The sequence below is a fragment of the Pongo pygmaeus genome, chromosome 23 (assembly GCF_028885625.2).
Source record: "Pongo pygmaeus isolate AG05252 chromosome 23, NHGRI_mPonPyg2-v2.0_pri, whole genome shotgun sequence".
NCBI lineage: Eukaryota > Metazoa > Chordata > Mammalia > Primates > Hominidae > Pongo > Pongo pygmaeus.
Window position 1 is genome coordinate 1175082 of NC_085931.1, and position 7515 is coordinate 1182596.

Consider the following 7515-nt stretch of genomic DNA (forward strand, 5'->3'; position numbering starts at 1 on the left):
CCATTATCTAGGTTTCCCTGGGCATGGGCTTATCCTATAACCCTCACTATGGTGCCCAAACAGCTGTAGTTCAGCCTACTCAGGCTTCTCATGACTTTCATTGTACTTCTTCGATAAAACAGAATACTTGAAGTCACTAGATACAGAGAACAAGAATCTATAAACTATTTCCATAAAACAAAGGAAATTTGTTTTTCTTTTCCCTGTGTTGGGGAAGAGCTGGGAGCGTCTCCAGAGCACATTAGATAATATTATCAAGACTTTTCCTGGGTCTGGGCTGAGCCTATTGCTGCCTCTGGGACAAGTCAGCCTAATACAAGAAAACTTATTTATCTTTCTTTTTAATTTTATTTTTCTTTAATTTCCTTCCTTAGGCCCCCAGTCCTGTGACCAAAGGCCTGGGAATGCACAGTTACACATCTGTTTACTTGTCATGAGACTCTTTTCCTTTACCCCCATGAACATACTTACCACACCTTCTTTCAAATCTTATCTACTGATTACAGCATCTTGCACTTCTTGAGAATAGGTTCTATTGTCTGCTTTTTATCTTGTGAATCGATTACATTTTCATGCTTCTTCACACATCTCATGAATTTTTAAATTGTGTGACAGGAACTACAGGGACTCTGGATTGTGTTGCATTTCTTTGAAAATTATTATGTTAAGAGGGAGTTAATTTGAATAGATTCAAACCCCAATCCTTATCTCTTCTACAGTGGCATAGCTAAAATCTTCATTCAGTTCTTCTAAACAGTGTGCGTTTCTATATAGCAAAATATAGTATTTTATTAAGCTTTATTATACTTATCTGTGAAATAGTTATTCAACGAACTAGTTTACTTCGTTATTACTGGAAGTCAGAACCTCAGTTGTGTTCACTTTTTGGATTTTATATAAGTGAAATTATATAATATGTACACATTTACATGTACTTTCTTCTATGCAACTTCATATTTATGATATTAATTCATGCTATTGCAGATAACTATAGTTTGTTTATTTAAAAAATATTTTTTACATTTTGGCAAAGTATACATAAAATTAACCATTTTAGCTACTTTAAGTGTGCAGCTGAGAAAAATTAACCGCACTCACATTGTTTTGCATCTATTATTCCCATTCATAGGGACCTTCTTTCAACTTCCAAAACCAAAATTCAATACACATTAAATAAAAACTCCCTGTTACTCCTCCTTCAGCTCCTAGGAACCACTCTTCTACTTGGGTTTCTAGAATTTAACTACTCTAAGTATCTCATAAGTGGAACGATACAGTATTTGTCCTTTTATGACTGGCTCGTGTCACTTTGCACAATGTCCTTAAGGTTCATGCATGACGTACCATGTGTCAGAATTTCCTTATTTTACATAACTGAATAATATTCCAATGTATGTATAAATCACATTTTATATATTGATGATAATTCAAACAACACGGGTAATTCAAAAACCTTTTGGGTGATGTGAGTAATGCTGCTATGAACCTAGGTGTACATGTATTATTTTGTGTCTTTGCTTTCACATCTTTTGCTACATACCCAGATGTGAAATTGCGGGTTTATATGGTGAGTTTATGTGTAAATTTTTTAGTTACTATGCTGCTATTTTACAGCAGCTGCAGCATTTTACATTTCCACCAACAGTGTACAAGGATTCTAATTGCTCCACGTCCTCACCAACACTTGCGATTTTCTGTTTTCTTTTCTTTTGGTACTAGCTATGCTGATGCGTATTAAGTGATATATCATTTGGGGTTATATTTGCATTTTACTAATGATTAATTTTGTTGAGCACCTTTTCATGGACTTATTAGCCATTTCACATAATTTTTAGAGAAATGTCTGTTTAAGTATTTTGCCCATATTTTAAACAAGTAGTTTGTTTTATTATTGCTGAATTGTTCTTTGTATAGTCTGGATAGAGTCCTATTTATCTATTTTTCTTTTGTTTCTTGCGTTTTTGGTGTCCTGTTAAAAAAAAAAATTACTGCCAAATCCAGTGTTATGACATGTTTTACCTACATTTTATACTAAGAATTCTGTAGTTTTAGCTCTTACATTTAGGGTTTTGATCCAGTTAGTTAATTTTTTCTTATGGTATAAGTTAAGGGCCCAGCTTCACTCTTTTACATGTGGGTACCCAATTTCCCCTGTACTAATTGTTGTAAAGGCAATTCATTTCCCATAAAAATCATTTGACCATATATATGAGGGTTTACTTATATTGGCTTTCTATATTACTCCATTAGTCTATTTGTAGCATGCTATTTTGGAATTTTGTAGTAAGTTTTGAAATAATTAAGTGTGACTTCTCTAACTTTGGTATTTTTTTTCAAAATTATTTTTGCATTCCCTTGAGATTCCTCATAAACTTAAAAATTGATTTTTTAATATCTACACAAAATAATTGGCATTTTACTTCTTGGTTACTTCCTAAGTATTTTATTCTTTTGATGCTATGGTAAATTGAGTTGTTTTCATAGTTTTCTTCTCAGATTATTCATATTACTACATAAAATACAGTTTATTTTTCTATGTTGATTTTGTATGCTACTACTTTGCTGAATTTATTAGTTTTTAATATTTTTTGTGTGGAATCTTTAAGATTTTCTCCATAAAAGAATATATTTTCTGTACATCTGTACACACTTTGATGCAGTTTATTTCATTGTCTTTTTTAATTTCTCTGAATGAAACTTCTAATACTGTGTTGAATAAAAGTGGCTGGCAAGAGCAGACATTCTGTCTGTCTTCTGAGCTTAGATGAAAGAATTTTGGTCTTTTCCTCTAGAACATGTTATTTGCTGTGGGTTTTTATATGTGAATTTTACAAAGATGGTTTTATTTTATTTGTAATTTATTATGTTTTTATTATGAAATATTTTGAATTTTGTAAAATACATTTTCTGTGTTAATGAGATAATGTTTTCTAAAAATTTTGTTAATGTGACATATGCATTGATTAATTTTCTTATGCTAAAACTTTTGTTAAGAAAGGCTAGCTAAGTGAACCAGTGAGACTGGAAAAAGAATAAAGAAATCTATACTGGTTGTGATCAATTAGTTGTAAACACCACTGCACTGAAACCAGACATATGCTAAAACTTCCTTACATTCCAATAATAAATTCCCCTTGGTCATGGGTTGTAATCTTGCTAGTATACTGCTGAATGTATTTACATAGGATGTTGCTGAGTAGTTTTGCATCCGTGTTCATAAGGGATATTAGTCTACGGGTTTTTGTAGTCTCTTTATCTGGCTTTGACATGAGCTAATGCTGGCATCATGGAATAAGTTTGGAACTGCTCTCTTCAGGCTTTTGGTAGACTTTGGAAAGGATTTTTATTCTATAAATGCTTGATCTAAATCACTAGTGAAGCCAACAAAACAAGGGATTTTCTTCATGAAGAGGTTTTTAATTACTGATTCCATATCCTTAGTAGTTTTCTATCTATTCAGATTCTGTATTTCGTTGTAATCAAGTCTTGTATACCTAGGAATCTGCCCACTTTATCTAGGTTTTCCAATTTATCATCCTATCATAGTTCACAGTACACTTTTATGAACATTTTATTTCTTCGAATTAGTAGTAATGTCCCACTTTCATTTCTCATTTTAGTATGTGAATATGCTGTTAATTTTTTTGTGTGTAGCTGAAAGTTTGCCAATTGTTAATGTTTTGAAGAAATGAGAATGACTTTTGGTTTTTTGGAATTCTGTTGTTTGTATAACCTGTATTGCATTTATCTCTGCTAAAATCTTTAATACTTTCTTCTTTCTCTTTGCTATGCATCTAATTTGATCTTATATGTCTAATTTTCTAGGTGATAAAGTTATTATTTATTTGAAATCTTTGCTCTTTTTAAATGTATTTTAGCTGCAAACTTTTCATCTTAGCACTGTTTTTGCTGTTTCCCATAATATTTGATATGTTTTGTTTTCATTTTTCTTCCTCTGTAAGTATGTTACTACTTCCTCTGTGATTTCTTCCTTTACTTATTGGTTAGTTAAGGGTATGTTGTTTAATTTATACAATTTTTAAAACTTTCTAGCGTTTCGTCTGTTATTGATTTAATTTGAGATCTACTATACAGCCCATCCTAGAGAATTCCCCATGTGCATTTGAGAAGAGTGTGTACTCTCTTTTGTTGGATGGAGTATATTGTATATATCTGTTAGATCAATTTGGTTCATTGAGTTAGTCAAGTCCTCTATTTCCTAATTTATCATCTATCTCATTTTTCTATTCATTACTCAGAGTGGAGTATTAACATCTTCAACTATTATTTTAGAACCGCCTATTTGTCCCTTTAATTCTGTCAACTTATGCTTTCTATATCTAAATGTTTTATTATTAGGTGTGGGTTTAAACTATTTCTATCCTCCTGCCAAGTGGACATTCTATGACTATATGATGTCTTATTGTCTCTTGTAACTTTTTAAGTCTATTTTGTCTGCTATTAATATGGTCATTACCAGTCTCTTTTACATATTATTGGTATACAATAATTTTTTTCTTCCTTTTTTTATAACCCTGAAGTCCTGTGGAAAGCCAACAGCAGCATTACTTAATTTAAAAAGCAGAGAAATCTTAAATCAATAGCTTAATGTTTGTAAAAGCATTTAAATGGAAATGAACTATCCAGTCCACCAGGAACAAAGGATATCAGTTGGATCTAAGAATAATCATGCCAAAAAGCTATAGGAGGAAGAGCTGCTGGGAATTAGGACTGTGATAATGGTCTTTGGGACCAAGAAGGAAATGGGGAAATGGGGATTCTTAGGGTCAGGTGCATGCTTAGCAAAAGACCCAGAAAACCCTAAGCTCTCACCTCTGTATTTTAAACTCTGCACAAGTAGAAAGTAGAGGTGCAAGGAGAGTTGTAACTTCATGCTCATTGGTAAAGGCATGCTCCAACACACATACATGGATCCCAGGTGAAAAAAAAATCAGATATTTATTTTTAGTGAAGGTTAAAAAATCTGGAGTCTTACTTTCCAATTAAGGTTCAGTGAAAATATTTGGGGAGATTTGCATTGATCAATTCATCCTGAGGTCAAGAAAATCTTGATTTTGACATTTGGAGCCTCCAGTAAAGGATTAGCCTCCACCTAGAGGTGTTCTTTGGCCTTTTGGACTCAGAGACATCTTGACACTACTACTGGTTACACTGATTTGAAAGTCAGCTAAGAGTTTGCTAAAGAACTCCTGACAAACTAAATTTGACCTATAGAGGGCTAGGGAATCCCCAGCTAGTTGAAATTTTGTGCCTCCTTCTATCCTCTGAAACAAAGCTGCTGTCTCTGTGGGGCCCCCAATTTACTGAGTATTTCCTATATGACGGGTCCTCGTTCATAGATGAGTCAGGAAAGCTGAAATCTCATGATGTCCACTGGGCTGCTATGGCTGTTTTACCTGTGCCAGCCATACAGAACCTGAAATTTATGGTTGCTCCTCTCAAAGGTCAGAACTCAGGCTTTGGGGTAAATGCCCATATTCTATCTGTTTGGTTATCTACAATGGAAATTGTAGACTGTCTGAATATCTTTTGGGCTGCAAGCCGGAAACAATCCCAGATGCTGATCTAACTGGGTCACTCATCTAGAAGTCCATGGTAAGTGTTTGTTTTCTAGAGAGTAACCACAATCAAGCTGCAGATTGAACCTAAATCTGTGTCTAACACAGTGTCTAATACTGCAGGCCAGATTTGGGGTTGCTGGAGAAAGTTGACCTATTTGTCTCATGATTGAACAATTCCTAGACAATAACTAGCAGAATAACCAGAAGTGGACTTTTAGCCCACTTCTTGAGATATCAGTCACCACTGTTGACATCTTCAGCATAATAGTCATGTGATTCCAGCCATACCATGTGTCTCTTGAAGCTAATCTGTGCCACCTTTTAGGCTTTTGAGACCAATTGAGCTCTGAATTTTGGCATTTATCACCACATCTACTAAAACGGGCCAACTCTATGATGTTCCCTCCTGTTCCACACATGTTGGTTAATTTGTTGATTAGGTATGCTTTTCTCTATAAGGGGATTATCTCTTCCTGATTGCCTCCAAGATAAGGATGAAATGGTTGGGGGATCTAAGAATCCATTTCACAAACTTGGAATTTCATGCTAATAATTCCTGGGAGAAATTTCTTTCTTTCCCATAACTGCAATTCTAGGCCAGCCTGGCTTGTGTACCCTCTGAGTTGCATCCCAGCCTAGTAGCAGTTATAGGACTCCAACTTAGTTCTAGTTAAGTTTTATGTAAATATTCTTGTCTCTATTTTACCTGGCTCTACTAGATAAAATGTCTAGAAAAAAGTAGAGGGCGACTAGAATAAAGGTGAGATTATAGGTACCGGAATGAGACACACTGATTCTGTGGAGGTAGAGGGAGAACAACAACCTGTAACCTGGGGAATGAACAACTTAGACCTCGGAAGCTACGGGGAATGGTGGGACATCAACAACTTGTTTTTCTTTCTGAATAACCCCTGGTGCAGCCCACCAAAGAGTCTGAAATACTATTAGACCAGACGGTAAGGCAGAGGCTGTGGATTCAGCTCCTTTTTGTCCCCCACATTACTCTTAAGAATCCTTTGAGACTACTCTATCTCTCTGTGATGTAGGCATGAAACTGTAGTAGGCAGTGTGCACTCTCAGTGCCCATGGTTCAAGGCCATAGTTTTTCAGATGATGGACAACCATTGCTTTTTCCTGAAGAGACTTAGTACCCTGTGGCTGAGCTTAAGCGGGACTCTAGACAGCATTGATTGCATTTTCTTCTTCCTCTATGAACTGGGATTTCTCCTTCTGTTTTTCTACTACCTAGAGATGAATCTGTATTTGTCAATATTTAGGTAAATTAGAGACATAAATCACGTAAGGAACCCTAGACACAGCTTCTAGCATAGGTGGACTCACCTATTTCTCTTCTCACTTTATGATATCAATTATATTGGCACAGGGAGAGATACCCTTCGATGGGGTCTCTCAGGAGCCATTAGAGAAGCATACTTCTAGAGAAGCTGTTAGGACAGGGCAGGAGGACCAGTGAGGATAAAAGCTTCTGTCCAAATTTTTGAGCCTAGATGTGTGTGGCAGATGAATCCAGGAAAGATCCCAGATCCCTGGAAGGGATTATTAGGAGAGGATCCATTAGATTAGAACGCGAGAGTGGGTGTTCATCCGTCACCTTCTGAGTCAGATTTTCATGGTTAAGTCTGTGGTAGGTCTGCAGAGAAATGCTCGCCTGGGAAAGCCGCTGATCATGTGCAACATAGGTGGCTCCAGCACAGGGAGAAGTCCTCTATTTGAGAAACATCATACGTGTGTGGATATATCTGTGCTCTTCCTCAGCAAAGCACCTTTGACTGAATGATTCTTTGAGAATTATGCGTAAAGAGCTCTATATTATTTTGAATTTAGTAAACATTGGAATAGAAACAAACAATATTATCTACTTTCAAACTGAATAACAGCATGAGCAACTTCCACGAAAATGTCACATGAGGAA